Source organism: Nyctibius grandis, chromosome Z (genome assembly GCF_013368605.1).
Source record: "Nyctibius grandis isolate bNycGra1 chromosome Z, bNycGra1.pri, whole genome shotgun sequence".
Classification (NCBI taxonomy): domain Eukaryota; kingdom Metazoa; phylum Chordata; class Aves; order Nyctibiiformes; family Nyctibiidae; genus Nyctibius; species Nyctibius grandis.
In genome coordinates, this window is record NC_090695.1 from 34,316,760 (window position 1) to 34,335,785 (window position 19,026).

The 19,026-nt window shown below is 39.8% G+C and overlaps 1 protein-coding gene across 1 annotated transcript in view; it reads right to left on the reverse strand.

The window, feature by feature from the left end:
- PTPRD (protein tyrosine phosphatase receptor type D) overlaps positions 1-13,647 on the reverse strand; it is a 438,191-nt gene extending 424,544 nt beyond the window's left edge. Inside the window, exon 1 of the mRNA XM_068423460.1 lies at positions 13,475-13,647. The gene's annotated coding sequence lies outside the window, so the exon portion shown is untranslated. The remainder of the gene's footprint in view (positions 1-13,474) is intronic.
- Between the last annotated feature and the right edge of the window lie 5,379 nt (positions 13,648-19,026).

The window sequence follows — 19,026 nt, forward strand, 5'->3', positions numbered from 1 at the left end:
ATAAGACTAAAGAAGTGTTTCCATGAACCGAAGTGATCATACTTATAGAACAGATTGTGTCTTGTTATGGACCTCTTATTTATTAATATTTTTTCCTGTAGTCAAATGACAGTGTTCCATAATGCACATAAATGGAAATACAGCCTGTGCCTATTTCACATTTCAGTAGTTCAGAGATGCTTTGCTCGCTCTGTATGCAAACTGAAAAGAAAAGCAAACGATATCAAATAGAAGTAGTAGTATATTACTTTTATTCTTTCCATAAACCAAGGAAAGCAGTAAACTATTCCATCTCTTGTCAGCTGTGTTAATAATATTGATTTGAACATTCTGAAGAAAAAGGCAAAAAATAGAGTAAAGCAGAAATTAACTTTTTTAACTTCCTTGCCCTCCGTAAAGTTAAGAGCCCAAATTAAAAAATCAGTTCAGTGTGCAAACTTGTTTTTAAACCACACACATGCTTATTTTTAAACCCACATATACTCTCATGGATTTCAGTGATGATACATAACAGTGAAGTTACCTAGATATACAGTTATGGGTATGGGTGAGCCTAAGTTCTCTACTGAATTCTACCTTAAATGAAGCATTTCTCTTTATCCTTTCTGTCCTTGCTTACATTTTCATATATATGTTTTCATATTTTTACTATACACTTTTACTATATAGAGTGACAGGACAAAGAACCAGCTCCCGCTAACTTGATGTGAGATTAAATCCATTTGATACCGTGGGAGTATGTGCATGAATAAAGTGAGCCATACACAACACACAGTTCCTAATATCCAGGAGTGCTTACACACATGGATTGTTCTTCTACAATGAAGCTCATTTAAAAATAGTCCTTGGTTAACCCACAACAGAAAATTTTTTTCCTAACACTTAAAAAAATCACTTACTTTTCCTCTCTGATTTGGTGTGTTTAATATTAGCAGTAGCCATGAACATTCTGTATTTTTAAAGTAATTTAGGGGGATCTGGTTACATTACTCTCAGTACCTATAGTTATTTTTAGCTAAATGTTTATAAAGAACTTTTTCCTTCAAAGTTATCCTTAGATTTGCAGATAATTAGTAAAGGATATGAAGGAAGAGTGAAAATCAGAGTATTTTACACCCAGATTTTTTTCTGTATTATTCATAATCTATTAGGCAATGAGACAAACCAAGGACTAAATTCTAGACTGTAAACTGCAGAAGATGCCTACAAGGATTCTCTTACGTATAACGGCACAAATAGTAAGGGGATTTTTGCAAAGTACAGCTGACTGGACTAGTTTTTGTTGTTCTGCAGATCTCTGTAATCTGTCTGTCTGGCCAGTGTATTTGTGATGCACAAGTGTACAATTCCTTCATACCTCTGAGTCATCCTAAAAATGCAGCTCTAAAATGACGTTTGATAGTTCAAGTAAAAACTAACAATGCAAAAGAATATATTATATACACAATCAGTCCCATATATAGGCACTCAATAAAGGACACAGAGCTATCTAAAATTATGTCCGTTTTAATATTATTTATTCCACCTGAGATCTAAGGTTCTGCCCATCTGAGAGTATGAATTTATTCCTAATTCTCATCTAAGCAATCAAACATCAATGCACTCCACTGATGCTAGTTCAATTATCAGTTATTTGATTACAAGTCACATGCTAAGCCCTCTCACACAGCTGTAACTCTTAATGTAGGCATGCCTTACAATTAGTAAAATACCCACAAAACCTATAATTCAAATAAAGGGAAGCCACCAGACTTTTGAAGGATAAGCTTCACCTATACTTTGGGTTAGGTGGGTTAAGAAACATCAAATACTTAACCCAAATACTTTGGGTTAAGAAACATCAAAAAACTGCCTTATTGTTTCCACAGTCAATATTTGAAAGTGAATTGCTGAATGTAAAAGATATTTTCACAGACCTCCAAAGGAAGACTGGGTTTTCTAAGGAGTACTTTGGTATCTTCAAGGGAACACTGTAAGGATGAATTATTTGAGATGGACCTCCCGTCTTTCTCTCAGTCTACACACCATTAAGAAAGACAGAAAAATCATCAGCATTATAGCAACATAGAGGAAAATTACAGACAAGAAAATCTGAATTTGTTTTCTCTTTCAGTAAGTTTGAAGGCAAAAAAAAGGACGTGGTTTGTCCTTTGGAAACAAAGAACTGATAAATCAAAATGTTAATCCTCCAAATATCTGAGCTATTTGCAAACAGAAAGCAGACAAAACATTGACAAAATCTGCAACACATTCTGAAGTACAAAGTCTCAGTGCGAGGAATTTCTGAAAACTGGTCTTTGTAAGAATAGGACTCCGAAAACGTGCAAGCAGTGAAAGCCATGTCCAAAGCGCCAAAAATGTAATTCTGAAAGAAGCTTTGGACTCTGCATAGATTCAGACAAGCTACACAAAGTTGCAAAGGCCAGCCAAAATCACAATCCTGATCACAACCACACACACATCTCTGTCAAGGGTGTGTGGTTACTTGCACTCTCAGCAAAACACAAACTCTCAGCTTCCACGACTTCATTCCCAGTAGCAGAACTGTACACCCCTAGCTCCCCTCAGCAGTTACTAAATTATTAGATACCTACAACTCCAGGCAACACCAGAAATCTAGTAATACAACTATAACTCTGACTGGAGCAGTCACCTACCCTACAGTAACAGAGACGGAAGTTACAAATACAAAAGCTGGGGGAAATCCTGCTTAATGGTGTATACATGTATGTATATGCATAAGTCAAGAAAAGCAGCCATTGTTAACCACTAATAACACCTCAGAAACTCAGTAGGTGGAATAATAACTACATCAGTGAAAAAGGCACAGTGAGAACATGCCTCAAAATTCTCAAACGCATTAAACACAGCAAAGTAATATAGCACATTAAGAAAAGTACAGTGAGTGGGACAATGTCTTACAAGTGGTGTCTATTAATGAAATTTAATGCTTCAAAATATTAACGCAGCAGTTTTGTGTTCTCCTAAAAAAATATCTAGCTCTGTTTCTACTTGGAGAACCCGGCATTGAAGTGAGCTTGAAAGCTTGGGAACCTACACGCCTGAAGTTTCTCACCAGAAAATGAACTTGCAACTCTCACCAGGTAGGTCACCTGTGAGAACAAATGATCAGGATTGTGTCTCAATAAAAACTGACTCACTCTGACAGAGTTAAGAAACTGAATTCGACTGAATAAGGCAAAGACTTAAATGGAAGGCTATACCTGGAGAGAAGACAGCCAGCACCCACAGTTAAATCTAAATTGGCTACCTCTGCATCTAAACAAAAACACCACAATGGTACCAGAGACATATATTTCTTTGTTGCTACACTCATGCAGCTCTCCAGACACAACAAGCCAGAAGCAGCTGTCAGGCTATTTCTCTTACTGTGTTCCTTCTTTTAACATGGAGAGCCTCCCGATGTGAAAAGTTGGAACTGGTTGAAAAAGCAAAGATTTCACAGAAAACCAGAAGACAATGTTGTATCCTATCCAAGAGATAAAAGAAAGCGCAGAACTTTTTAAAAAATAGATAGCCCAGAGTTATTCAAATACCTCAACAAGGGCAGCAGGTGTACAAGTATACGTGTGGTGTCTTACATACATGAATAGATAGAAAAGTCTATATTGAAAGACTGCTTTCTAGATAGCTATACATAGTCAAAGAAGTTGGAGATCAATGCAGAAAGGACAAGCCCATAACACTTAGCAGAAAATTTAAAAAAACATAAACTAAGCCTTTGAGATACTAAAGACAAGAGGTTTCAGAAGGAATTTCTATAACATGACAAATAAAGCATCCAATATCCATAATTTAAGTGACATTCTGAAATACGGACAGCCTAGGGAGCCTTTCTCAGAGTTTTCAAGAGTTCACAACATCAGATATGATCCAACAACAAGAAGCAAAAACTGCTACAGAGAGTTACCTTTAAAGGATACCTAAAGACTCATTCAAGACAGTGATGTACAGTATGGAAGAGCTGGAATGAAGTAGGCATCAGTATTTCTTCAAGAACACACATTTCTCCGTGATTTACTAACTGACATTTTTCATACAGAGGACAAATTTCCAGCTGAAATGTTCCCAGCTGTGCAAAACCAGGCTGGAGAACAACTTTGAGAAAGAAGAGGCAGGGAAGGGGCATCCCCAGCCAAAACAGTCAAATTGGCATTGATCCTGTGGCAGTTTTGCTTTAATGGTAAACTTCTGAGGTAGTAAAATTTCACTCTTCACTCTTTCAGGTTGGTGACCTCAGGTTTCCTCCCACTTCAAAGCGCTTCAGTGTTCTCAGTGTTCTTTCTCATTAAATATGAAATAGACATTAACACCATTATCTGAGCAACAGGTATGAACTGCAGAAAATATCTCTGGATAATTTTCTGACTGACATCCGCAAGATGAAGTTAACCAAGGAAAACAAAAATTTCACATCAAAATGGCAAGCTCTTCATCTCCTTACAACAATGACAACAAAAATGCTGAAAATGCAGCTTGCCTACCAGTAACACAGTTTAAGAATTTATCTATTAAGAGAATACATTTGTTAGACACTGGTTACTATATAAGCATTTCTATCAACTCATTTGTCATCATGGTAGAAAAATCCCATCACACCTTTCTTCTACACATAACTCACAATCTGTTTTCATTTTTTTAATCTCTCTCTCTCTAACCTGGACAAGTTCAGATATCAGCAAAGATGGAAGAACAGTTTTAAGGCCACTGAACCTTTTACAGGTTATGTACCCCCCACTAAAAATCAGAAAGAATGACTGAGATTACAAATTAGAATTGCTCGAAGATAGAGAAATCCACATCTCTAAGAAGTCCAGTAGTTATTTTCATGCTTTCTAATACCTTTGGAATAAGATTACCCTTGTGCACTAGATTAATAAAGCAATCCTATGAATAAATCAGACAGGGATACAGCCCTAGTAAGTGTCCTTTAAGGGATTACATTGACTAGAAGGACATGTATCTGTTCCATCAAATACAGCTGAACGGCTGGAGAATAAACATTTCCTTTTTACATACAGTATTTACTCCGTTCAGCCCAAAACTGTCTAGAAATTTCCAAGCTAACTGAAATACTACTGCTAAAGTCTTAACACTCTGGTTTTTGCCAGACTCACTGTAATCACACAAAATTAAACCCAAGGAATGCTAGGATTCTTACAGAGGTATGATTGCTCCTGCAGGCATTCACTGCCGCCTGTTAGCATGAGAAAGTACAATGCTGTCTTCATTATCTACTGCCCTTGATACATTTAAAATTTTCATCTAGTCAGTATGCTGAAACTTCATGTGACCATTTAAGGCAACTTTTGAAAACGATAAAAGGGAAACAGGTATAACTTCTACATATCTGACTTAGTGGCAACAAAAACTTACACTGATTATCCACTTCTCTTTAACAAAAAAAAATTGCATTAGAGTATCATTAATATCAACTAAGACAAATATTCTTTAAGTCAATGTTACACTTTTTCTCTCACATGCCATGTACAATAGAAAAATTCAAGGATTCTCAAGTCAAGAAAAAATAATATCCAAAAATATCCAAATTGTCAAGCAAGGTAAGCAAAATAATTTCACTGTTTGGAAAATTCTGTTATTCAAGAACAGGTCATTGATGCACTTAATGATAATTTGCAAAATTCCATTCTTTGTGAAATAGGTTAAAAATAAAAAAAAAAACTAATCACAGAATCCATCTGTTATTTATAGTAAAATGAATTGGTAAATAGTGAATATTTATTACTTAAGCAAAAAGAGTTTCCCAAATAAAGCTGATGGCATGCTGCCAATAAGCAGAATACATATGCATTTGGCAAAATGCCATTTCCTTGATACAAAACTATTCTAAAGTGATTCTTGCTGGATACTTATTTTTTCTTTACTGAAATGCGTCTTAGTCCTTAATTTATGAGATACTATAAATCAATTCATCAGATGTTTTATTAAGCTTTCTTCTCTACATTTGAATTTAATCACTGCTAGGAATACCGGAGGTAAAAACTGCTATAATTTAACCAAAGACAGAAAGGCACTATGGATCTGATCCAAACAATGCTATGGTCAAAGGAAATTTTTCTCACCAACCACTGAGGGCTTTGAGCCTATTAGGACACCTCTTCCGAGGCTTGACAGAAAAATCCACCTATACCATTAAGGTACAAATTAATACAAACAACTCAAAAAAGGTTTTTTTCTTTTTTGTAAAGAAAGAACAGTAAAACAGCATGTTTTGTTGTGCATCCTTCTCCACCAAGCTTCACTTTTTAAAAGTGAATCACATCACCGTATATCAGGAACAAACTTCAACAGCTCAGGGAAGGCAGAAAGTCCACAAATAATGTCTGAAAGTCTGATGAATATCTACCGTTTCGTCACTGATGAATATCAACTCTGTTTTGGTTAATCTTGCTGAAAACCACTAACATATATTTTTTTCATTAAAAAAAACCTCACTCTATTTTTAGGTGAAAAAGGAGAGTATGTTTGTGGTCAGTAAGCTGTTAAAAACTTTAAGCATATCTGAAACAATTGAAATAACAAGTCAACAGTGTAAATTCCAAATCCTCCATCAGTACCACTGACCTCAGAGCAAACCCTACAACTGGCTACAGGCATTGAACATCCATCATTGCTCCTGAAACCTAATCTTTCAGGGAAGGACAGCTGCACTGGGCAGCAGTTAAGCAGCTTTCTAAGATACATTATCATCCCAAACAAACATAAATAAATAAATAAAACTTCCTGTCCTACTTTCTGATAAGTGTTTTAGCAATCTCTCATTGCATGTACTTCACACCTAATTAATTACTTTTATCCACACACAGGAAGACAAAATTCGAATCTAGTAACCAGAGACCATTTTTTTAAAAAAATTTGCTGCTTCTTACATGCAAAATATAGCTGTTCGCTTACTAATAAAAAATAGTAAAAATCCTATAAGTATTAATACACAGTACACCTGTAGATAGGATTTTAATAAAATGTAGCATAAGAGGTAAAGAAATGAGGCACCTGATGTTCACAGCATTGAACACCTTGGCAGGAAATCTCTTGTCCTACATTTATAAACCGCCTTTTAAAAAAGACCTCCCTGCCTACAGTAAATTCCACAGGGGGAGAAAGCCCCTTCCTTTAAGAAAAGTGAAAAGAAAAGAAAATTAAAACTGTGACTCAGAGACGTTTAATTACACAGGTGAACACAAATAAATTAATCATGTCTTTATGCTAGAAATCGTGACACACATCTGCCTCATAAACCTCTTCTTTCTGTGGCATAAAGGAGATGAAAGGAAGGTATAGAGTACAGAATATCCCTACATATTTTTGCGAACTGTAATAAGATCAATTTTATCTGATTTTTTCAGAAAAATAAAAGTAAAAAGCATTGCTCCTTAACTGTAATGAAGAATATGTGCTTCACTTTTACAAAAGCATGCACAAATGTGAAAAAAGAAAACAAAATAAAGAGGGGAGGGGAGGGGAGGGGAGGGGAGGGGAGGGGAGGGGAGGGGAGGGGAGGGGAGGGGAGGGGAAAGGAAAGGAAAGGAAAGGAAAGGAAAGGAAAGGAAAGGAAAGGAAAGGAAAGGAAAGGAAAGGAAAGGAAAGGAAAGGAAAGGAAAGGAAAGGAAAGGAAAGGAAAGGAAAGGAAAGGAAAGGAAAGGAAAGGAAAGGAAAGGAAAGGAAAGGAAAGGAAAGGAAAGGAAAGGAAAGGAAAGGAAAGGAAAGGAAAGGAAAGGAAAGGAAAGGAAAGGAAAGGAAAGGAAAGGAAAAATAACATAGTAGAAATGGCAGCCTCTTTATGCCTCGTACACAAATTTCAGCTTTCTTTGGGCAAGTTTTATACAAGAATACAGCCTACAAACATTTCAAAAACACAGTTAAGAATTTTTTAATTCAATCAGCTTTGTAAACCAAGCAGAATTACTGAGTTCAAACTTAGCAAACAAGTTTTTTCTAAAGGTCCCAAGGCCTATGACATTGCTACAAGAATGTATCTGAATTTCCCTAGTGAGTCACAGCCAGAAACAAAAAGACAGACTTTTGGGTCAAACCAGTGAATAAGCCAAGGTGAGACACTGAAATCGAAATGGGATTGGCCAAATTTGCAAGAGAAATGTATACCTATCTACAAATTTAGGATCTAAGACACATTTGTTTCAGTCAGGTTGGCACTGATTATACTCTTCATGAGAATCAGCTGATTCTGCCATCTAAAAAGCCAGATTTTACACACCTCTTACTGAACTCTGACTTACAGATACATCATCTCCAGAATAGTAAAAACTGTAAAAGAAAGAGCAATGTACTTTCTTACATTACTCCATGTACCACATTTGATACACTGCTTAGGGAAAAAGTATGCATTGTCTGACTACAACAATGTGTGAGCAGTTCGGCTGGCACTAACCAAGACATCCATTTTGATTGTCTGCAAACAACAAATTAATTTGTGTACCAGTGGAGCAAATCCAATAATTGGAAGATTACAGAAAAACTCAAATAACTCCACTATGCTTAACTATGAAGAAGCACAGCACAGGGCATGATAGTATATTAGGGCATGTCCTCTGGTATAATAAATCAAAGTGCCTAAAATTCCATCATTTTCAGTTGGCTGAGAAGGAGGAAGTTTTCTGTACGTTCTTCATATTTGAAAGAACACACAGAATCCCCAGCAGATATCACACACAAGAATAGACAGGGGAGTTGATTTTTGCAAACATCTCTGGTTTGGAACTCTACTGCAAGATCAATCACTTTGGTTACCATGCTGCTAAGCTTAGGGAGAAGGCTGTCACGGCATGTAAGCATAAGACACTTACTTAAAGCTGTAAGTCTTTTTATCTTAGGGAAGTACAGACTACGTATACCTGCTGATGTAGTTAAAAATAAGCTGATAAACAGAGTATTTAGTGTGAATTGTCGCTTTTATGAATGAATTGAAAGAACCTGAATAATAATAATGTTTCTAAAAAGCAATGCTTTCAGTAATTACATAATAATTTATTCAATTTAACCTAATTTTTTGCAAACAGACCATTTGTACTATTTTGTGTCTATTTCCCTGCATTTCCACTCTTCACTTCCTATAGGAAGACACGAACATGCAATGTTTTAATAAATATTATCAATCACCTACCAAAAGCCATCTGAGGTTATGAAATATAAGTTAAAATTGTGCAATAGTAGACATACGGTTCTATCAATGCACAGCGGCTTAAACAAGTGAAGTGAAGCTTGCTGGAAAGGAATTTACAGCAAAGCACTCTCATGCAATCTTTTTCTACATAATCAGATTTCTCCAGCTGGACTGCAGCTTTCACTTCAGCAAGAGAAGTAATGCTTCCTCTTTGCTCCTACTTGGTAAATCACTGATAGTATACAAAGGAGTATTTTAAACATGGATTCTTGCTTTAGACTGCCAAGTTGCCAGCGTACATTCATTAATTAGCTTCATCTAAGGCCTTTTCCAAAGAAAACAAGGATTAAGCAAATAAAGCAAACAACTCACAGAGTAAGTGAAATTGAGAGTTTTCATAAAAATATTGTATGTTGACTGTGTTATGCCAACTGCTTTTAAATAGAATTACAATGTAAGCAAGCTCCTGTTACAACAGATAGCATTATGTGACTCTTCGACACGAACTTAGCAAGTATCTACACCTTTTTCTCAACTTGTTAAAGAACAAAAGGTTAAAAATTACCACGATATATTACAAAAATGAAACACAATGATTTGTAGACCTGTACTATATTACTCCTCTTGATATCCGAGTGCAAATGAAGTGCCTATCCTCCGCATTTTGAAGACACAACCTTGGTTTACTGACACTCAGTAAGACCTAGTTTTGAACAGACATCTATCAGTTGAGAAGACCTTTGAAGTGGATTTCACTACATTTTATCACAACTTTACCTAAGTGCACACACGCACATTTCAAAAAATTAAACTCAATCTATATTTGCACAACTGTTGTCGGCCTCTTGCTGTACCCAGCCCAACACCACATGATATATAAAACTCCACTGTTTTAAAGACAGCTTATTAAAAAATTAACATACCATAGGGAAACTGCATTTTGATTGTATGACCTTACTGTGATTCAGCTTGAAAATCGTTTTAAATGAGAATTTTCAAAGAGCTTAGCAACGGAAGTTCATTTTGCAGGAAATCCAATATGCAAGTATTTCAGCTGTGCTCTTTTACAAATTGTCTGCCTTGTCAGTTTGAAAAACTGAAAATCAACAACGGAACAGTGTAAGCATACTTGACCTTATTGCTTAATGTCTATCAAGAATGCTATGGCTGGTGGATTTTAAATTTCTGAAACTGACACTCAAAAACGTGTAGTGCATCTTCAGCCCAGGTCCCATAAACACTGACTATGCTCCAGCCAAAGCCTTGGAGCTGCCACACATTCAAACTTACATAACATTTACAAAGCTAGTTTAAATAGACCATCAATCTATGTCTGTTCCTGCCTTGAAGTAATCCTGTTTAGTTTATCTTTTAACCCTTCACTTGCATGGAACAGTACCATTACTAATCTAATAGAAGAAACACACAGGCAACAAATCTGATTTTCTCAGCTTACAGAAAATATGAAATGTGGGGAGAAACTCAAATCCAACTTTGCCCAAAATTTGCACCTTCTGAGTCGATGGTCATCCCCAACTATCATAGCAGTCAGAAGAATCGGGAGGAAAGGACTACGTTGGACACCACCCAGGACTGGGGGAAATGGATAAAGTAGGGTAAAAAAAAAAAAAATCATATACAATGTGTATGCATCTCCTAAGTAACTGCAGACTCATTTATTACTAAGGAATAAATAACTGGCAACTTTGCTTTTTACATTAGGCACCTGTGTAAAAAATGTCTGGTGAAAGAGTGAGCGTATGCCATGTACTGGCATTTGCTGTACGAGAGCAGTTTATACAGGCCCCTAGCGGCTCAGCACACACAGCAGCAGACGAAGAGGGATTCCTACTCTTCAGCTTGTGTAGTTTTGGTCCCTGCATTATCCAAATGTAGGAACGAAGGGCAATCTTAAAAATGAAATATGAATCTCTGACTAGACTTAAATCACCAGTTATTTTGTTCTTTCACACACCCCCAAGTCTGTTCTTGCAAACCCTCTCCTAAGATTAAGCACCAATTTACTATCACCCATTGAGTTTGCTGACAGTACTGGTGTTTGATTTACATAACCGTTAGAGCAGAATGTTTAATTCATATTATTCTTTATCACTCATTTTAGAAGTAGTATGACTGATGCATCTAAAAGCAGGTCTTAAGACCCATTCCTGAAATCTAGAAATACCAAGATACCATTTTCCTTTCCACACACCATTCCTGACAGCATGCCATAGCACGCACAAACCATAATGAATTTCTTAGTGCCTTCTTAGAGTAGAAATCTTCTAGTTAGGCAAAGCTTTCAGTGCTTTAAGTGGATATAGAAAAGCTATACATCATTTCTACACTGAGAGAAATCTAAATATACTCCATCATATTACCACAAGTGACAAAACTGAAATTGGAAAGCTACTCCTCTAAAAAGTCTCTCATTAAATCCTTCTTCTTTTCTATGTAGCACTCAGTGCCTTGAACATCTCATGCCAGTACATTTACAGCTTTTAGCAATTTTGACTGGGCAAAATTTGACAGCTGAATTTATTAAAGTGACCAGTTTGTCAATTTCACACGTAAAAAAAAGCAGTAATAGCAGATCTCATGAGATGGAATTTAAAAGAACCTATCAAAAAACTGCCATCTAAAATAAGATACAAGTATATATGATTTTATTCAGGAGAGGGGAGAATCTTTTTTTCTTCAGAGTTGCTCCATTCAATAACAAGAATTGTAGGAGCTTTGTGTGCTCCCAGCCCAGAAGAAAATGATGTCATTTACTATACACTTTTACAGCAAGAAAAGAAAGTACTGGCCGTTATTATAAATCACTAGATACCAGAGGAAGGAAAAATATGGTTCATATACATTTTTCCATCTCTGCATCAAAATTCCCGATAAATGTCCCAATATTACAGAAGTTGCATGTGCCTGAACAAAAGGTATGTTGAAAGAGATCTCTGAAAGGCTGAGAAGACAATCATAACTTCCCACAATAAACCTAAGTTTAAAAGAATACAGGCTTCACCAAAAATACTCATGTCTGCAAATACGAAACTCCAAAGCAAACCAGCATCTACAGACATCATCAACGCAACACCATCTCAGGCGACAAGTGAAGGAACACATAAACCCCTAACTATTCTGTATAAATAAAACGACCCTTCTATGTATGTCGAAACCAAGAATATGGACATGGTAAGCATGGTAAAGAAGATGCTATCCTTCCACGAGGCAGTAACTGTACAAAGGCCAGGCAAAAGAATAAAATACACAGGACAGCAGTCTGGAGAAGTAACAAGAAGGAGCAGACGTTCAAAAGCCATACATGCAAGGGTGAGTGGTAATCGCTTAAAAAGCAAATAATATAGTTCTGTCGGGGAGGGAAAGGATAGAAAACAGGCAAAATACGGAATTCGGTGGAAGAAAACAACTGTTTTATTTGCCAGCCTGTGAGAGCCCGGTTGCAGCAGTGAGGAGTGCCTGCTCGCACGGGCAGACGGCGCAGAGGGAGCTGCTAAGTTTGCTGAACAAATTCAAGAGCCCCTTTCTAAGCGCTCGGAAAACTGAGTTTCCAGCCCGATGCGCTTCCTTTCAAGTGGTTTCGGGAGAGTAAAAAAAGAAATCAAAAGCCTAACCTGTGAAAAGCTTCGCATCTCCGTGCCTCCCCGCTCCGCCGAAAGAGAGGAGGAGGAGGAGGAGGAGAAGGAGCAGGAGCAGGAGGAGGATGAGGAGGAGGAGGGAGACCTCCTCGGACCGGCGCCGGGGGTCCCTATCGGCTGCTCGCCCCCACACCCCCTCTCCAGCGGCAGGCGCCTCGACTCTCACTCCCGCTACCTTCCCCCTTCTCTCCGCCCGTTAGAATAAACAAAATAATTAATATTAATAATTCGCTCGCCAAAGCGAACAGCCAGCGTATAATTTAGTGCAGTCCCCCCGCCTCCCCGCCCGTGTACAGTGGCATTCAGTGGAATCGTCGCCTCCGATCCATCACTCGCCCTCCCCCTGCCCCATCCCCCGTCCCCGCACCGCAGCTCCCCTCGCTCCCCGAGCAGGCCTCGCCGCCAGGCTGAGACCTGTGGGGAGGAGAGGGTAGCGGGCAGGCAACGGCTCGGGGTGAGCCCCGGGGCATCCAGGGGGAGACTTGTGTGTGAGGCACATGTGTGCCGGGCTGCACACACGCACGCGCATACACACACACACACACACACACACACACACATTTTTATGCGCGCTCACACGTACAAACGCGCCGAAAGAGGCGGCAAAGACGGAGCGGCGGCGGGGGAAAAAATGGGTCAGGAGCGGGGCAGTTACCTGGTCATGCTGGCTCCCCCGGTCCCAGCAGCAGCCGCTGCCGCCGTCACCTCCTCCTGCTGGTCCCGCTCGTCTCCGGGGCGGCCAATTTGTTCCAAGCCCCGCAGCAGCAGCAGCAACAGCAGCAGCTATGAGCGGAGCCCCCCGCCGCTGCTGCCTGGCGCTGGTGCCTGTCTCTCACAGTCCGGCGCCGAGGAGCGGGAGAGAGTCAACGAGAGTCCGAAAATCCAGCATCCAGAAGCGCCAGGTCCCCGCCTGCTTCCTCCTGCCAGCGCCACCTCTCCTCGGCTCTGCTCTGTTCCGCTCTGCTCTTCTTTGCTTCTTCTCCTTCCTGCGGCGGCTGCTGCTGCTGCTGCTCCCGGGCGCGCTGTTTCCGAGCTGCTGCTCCGTTTCCCCTCCTCCTCCTTCTCCTCCCTTTCTCTCCTTCTTCCTTCCCCTTTCTCTCTCTTCCCCCCCCCCCCCCACCCCCCCCCTTACTTCGTCTGTTTAGTCGATTCTTTTGCTACAAATGGCAGCGAGGTCGCCCACCCGGGCTCCCCCCACTCTCCCGCCCCCCCGCCAGAAAAAGTGCAGCGCAAACAAAAGCGAGGGAAAAGGGCACGGGGCGGGCGGAGCTGGGAGGGCAGGGACACGGGAAAAATCCCCCAAAACCGTCCCCGAGCCGAAACACGAGCAACCCTCCCCCCACTCCACCTCGCTCCTCCGGCAGAGAACAGGGACGCCGTGGGTACGCCAGTGGAGACGACGCGCTCTCGTTTTGTGGGTTTGTGGTTGTGGGATTTGGGGTTGCTGGTTGTTGTTTTGTGATTTTTCTTTTTTAATCCTCTTATGCTGTGTGCATCACAGGATCTGCACGGCCCCAAGTCTCAGGGAAAGCTTGTTGCCGAGCTGTGTGCCCGTGCGCGAGCGTGTGTGTGTCCCCGCGGGGGGCAGGGTGTCCGGGGGCGGGCGAGGAGTGAGCGGAGGGGCGATGAGGCGGCGAGCCGGCCAGCGCCTGCCCCAGCCCGGGCCGAGGACCGGAGGCACACACCGCGCGGGGACACCCGCCCACGCACACCCACGCGCGGCAGGGCGGTGGGGGAGGGGAGGGTGACGTCACTTCGTGCCGGCCCGCGGGGCGCCTCCCGCCCGCCTGCGCGCGGAGGGCGCCCACGGCCACAGCAACCTGGAAGGGGGGGCGGTACACAAGTGGGCCGGGGGACGGGCCGCAAGGCCGCTGGCGCCAGCTTGGGGCGAGTAACCCTGCCCGTTGTCTTCCCCACCGCCCCCAAAGCGTCCCTGGACGAGTGAAATTCACCGGAGTTTCCCTGCTGAACTGCTTGTGTGGGTTTGCCCTCAGTCGATTAAGTCACCGGGGGTTACCGGATCTGCCAGTCCGAGAGAGATGTTACAAGGGGTGTTAGGGTGTTACAAAGTGATATTTCTTTATTCAGTCGTGCTTGTATATGGCAAGCCCCTAATTTTCTTCCTGAAGAATGGTCAGATTTCATGCTGAGTGATACCACACGTTGCTTGGCACAATCAGTGGTGTGCCGTGGGGCCATAAAAGATCCCTGCTTTTCTTACCCCATCCTGTCTAATCCTCTGCAAAGAAGGAACAGTGCATAGGATGTAGGTGAAAACAACAGGATTTAGGTGAAAAGGATAAACACAATAAACACTCGTCAGTCATTATGGCAATGGAAGCCCTTTAAGATTGATGCCACAAAAGTTGGCTTATGGGCTTCGACGTGTATGAAGCTGTGGGTGCAGCATTGGCCAGACTGGTGCTTCTCATCCTGAGTTTAGCGCTGACTTGCTGCAACTTGAGCAAGCTGTGTAGCCCCTGATTCTGAAATGAATCATGGTGGTCCATGCAAAGTTCATTGCAGATCATTGCTACTTTTCTGCAGAGGAGAGGGATTTGGGTATTTTCTATCATATAATATTTTACCATCCCCTGGAAGGTAGTGCTGCCAACACAAATGCTGATAGAAGTAAAGATAAACTTTGTTCTCCCCAAGTCCTATAAATTGCTGTCTTCTTTTGATGCTGCCAGTTACACCATGAAAAAATGATCCCCCGAGTAATCTTACACTTAAAGGAGCACTAGTCCTTTCCAAATAGTATCTTTCAAAATACCGAATGTCTTTGTAAAAAAATTACTTTGTATGAAAAGGTAAATACATGAAATGTAGCATGGATGACTACTTTCTATCTTGCCAAAAAGAACTATTCAATAGAAGACTAACCTTTCAACAAGCAGCTGTGGCTTCAAAGTAAAACAACAAAAATCAAAAGCTGGGCAAAATGCTATTTTATCTTTATCATGATAAATGTAGTTAAAGAAAGCAAGAATTAAATCCTTACCTTTGCCCCCTTGACTCAGATGGCTACAGGGCTGTATTTGCTTTGAAATGGCAATACTAAATAGGTATTTCAGGTTTTACTGTTATGTCCCAGCAGTTTTTATCAGTATACTTAGCTGTTTTAGTGCTCTTCATGCTGTGATCCTTGCGTGACATTGAGGAACTGAGCAATAAACCCATGCATTTTATATTTTTCATGTGGTATACAATGTGGATGAGAGTTTTGGGACTACATTTAGCTTTCCATTATCTTAGAGTCATAAGCAGGTTGTGTAGCTCTTCTGTTCAGTCAGCATCACAGTACACACATTTGGAGTGAATGTGTTTCTTTCTATAATAGTATTAAAACCAGATCTCGTGAGTATTATTCATAAGATTTCCAGGGTTTGTAGTGATGCTAAAGCAAAAAAAGAAGAAATTGACCTAAATTCATGAAGCAGCATTTCAACACTGTATCCTTACTGTTGCTCTAGTGCATATCATCACTTGTTATCAGTAGCATAAATTTTATACTTAAGACAGTAATGTACACATACACATACATAAATGTATATATGTAGTTTTGTAATACACCTTTAACATTCATTCCCTGTTAAGAGGAGCTAGCACATAAAGAAGCATAATTCATGTGTTACAAACTTCTCATTAAAGTGGATTTTTTTTCCAAAATACATAAAAAATTCAAACACGGCATTCTACACTGGTGTTCTATTTTTGCCAAGATTGCAGCAGTACGTTTCTCTGAGGTTAGCACAGCACTGAATTGGAAAAACATTTACACATTTTATTAACTTTGAAACGTTTCCTGCAAAGCACTGAACAATCTGTAAGATCATAATTAAATTAGGTTTGGAAGATATGAATTTTCTATTAATTTTTTTTAAGGTGAAAGGAAGAAGGGCCTTTTATGTCATTTGGAATTCAGTATCATGTATTCCCTTAGAGTTTTTATAAAAACAGACATCTTTCTCTCATCATTCAAAGTTAACTGTTTAAATCCTGTTCTTCCTGCTCATGCAGCTGCTTTCAGTGTCCTCATTAAGGATATGTACCAGCAGTGCCAGTTTGATGTGAAGTGTAGGATGTGAATGCAGGTTTAAAACTCAAAAGACATAGCAAAAGAGGAAGAGAAATGGGTCGACTTTCCTTCTGTTCATCTGAATACCTACCTGCAACCATACTCTGAATGACTTCTGCTGTAGCTCTTCCAGTAAACGGCCAGCCGTCCTTCATGTCTTAGTCTCATGAATTTCATATATTAAATAGTACTCTATTAATAGTCTGCAGTATTATTTTCCTCTCGGCTGTTCTGCCTTGGATTGTTGCTTGCGTCCCTGGTAAATGGCATCCCACTAAGCTCTTTAGCACAGTAGGACATTCCATTAACAACTGGAGCCAATGGACATTGGTACATAGTAATATCAGGAAGGGCGGGGGGGGGAGCGGAAGGGGGGCGACCTGAAAGGTTACTCTGTAGTTGCCTCTCCCTTTTTGTTTGTTTTTGTTGCATACATTATGATAGCTGTATATTTCAGTTATTTATGATTAACATATGACAAGCTGTCAGCTGAAATCTAACAGATGATTTGTTACAAAACTGCATTAATGCATATGTTAGGCATTGGCTTACAAAATGATTATGAGAAACGTTCCTGAGTTGCTGTACTGATATTTGAAAATTCTCGTTTATAAGCCACAGACATTGTGAGCTCCTATTATTAAATATAATAAAACACTACTAGACAAGTAAACACGTGTTGTCTACATTCAAAAATTTATTCAGCTAACACAGTTCGATTACACATCTTTTAAATGCTGATTTAGTACCTCAGCAGACATTCTCAGTACTTGTCTTTATCTTGTAAACATTTGTGATTCATATAAATATTTTAAGTGATGAAACTTAGGTAGTTAGAGACAGAGGTATGGAGAAGAAAGTGATTTTAAGTGTAGTTTTTTATGATAATTTTTGCCACGTTCACTATTTTTTTCCTTGCTGTCTTAAAGATATGAGGCTTTATACACTTGCGTGATCTGCCTGGCATTCCAAACAACTTCTGTATGTACCAGCACATTTTAAATTGATTTCAGAGAAGGATTCAGGTCTCGTTTCCCACAGGTCACAAACCCTGTTCTAATTTTCTTCTGTGGAAGTAGAGGTTTGATAAACGGAGGAGATGAGCAGGCTGGTCCACACACTCATCCCAGCCCATTCATTGCACTGAGCAGGTCACACCATGTGCCCTATCACTGACCCAAGCTAGCTGATGGGAAAAGTGTGGTGGAATCAGGTGATGCAGCACGTAAATACAAAGAAAATTGGGCTTGGCTGTTTCTATTTCTTAGGGAACAACTTGTTGTACTAGCTCTTTGTACATTATTTTTTTAACTGAAAAGAGCGAGAGGCCTGGAAAACTAGTAATTAATCACATAGTACATGAAAAACTGCAGGGACTTGGAGACGATGAAGCAGGATCAGCTCTATTAGAGTGCACTAGAGTGTGTGCAACAAACTGAAAATAAACAGCAGCATATGTAGGGAAAGCTGTAAATAAGATTTGTAGATAAAGAAGACAGCTTTGTCTTTTACTTCTAGAGTATTTGTAGTACCTCAGATGTGGTGAGAACTCTTCTAACAATTTAGAAAGAATATACTTAGAATACAGAACACAATCTGGTGGTATTTTTCTTAAAAAAACATGCATATGTATATAATATATGTACGCACACAGGTGCAGGAGGTCTGTGTCAAGATTTGCTATCAATTTGAATATGGTACAGTAGATGGGGTTTTTTTATTAGTTTTCTTCTGGTTTCAAAATGTAGCCTTCATGGGAGGAAGGCACCCCTAAATGTTAAAGACAGCATCAGAGAGCTAAGATTAGAATATCAGGAATATTTTCTAATATCAGAAGAAGAAAATGAGATCCAATAAAGGAAAATCAATAGCCAAGTGACAGCTCGCTAGTTCACACGTTTTACAACAATCAAATGGAAAGATATACCTTGCATTACTTAGTATGTGATTATTTCATGGTTGCTTATCATGCATTAAGGAGACTAAAGGCACTGTTTTGCACCCATAGGTCAGAGATCACAGTCTGTATGTCACTGCTTGATGTAAGTCCTGACAGCAAGTAACTGAATTCACCTATTTTAAAACTCAGGAATAAGAGGAAGATACTAATGCCATAACTGATTCAG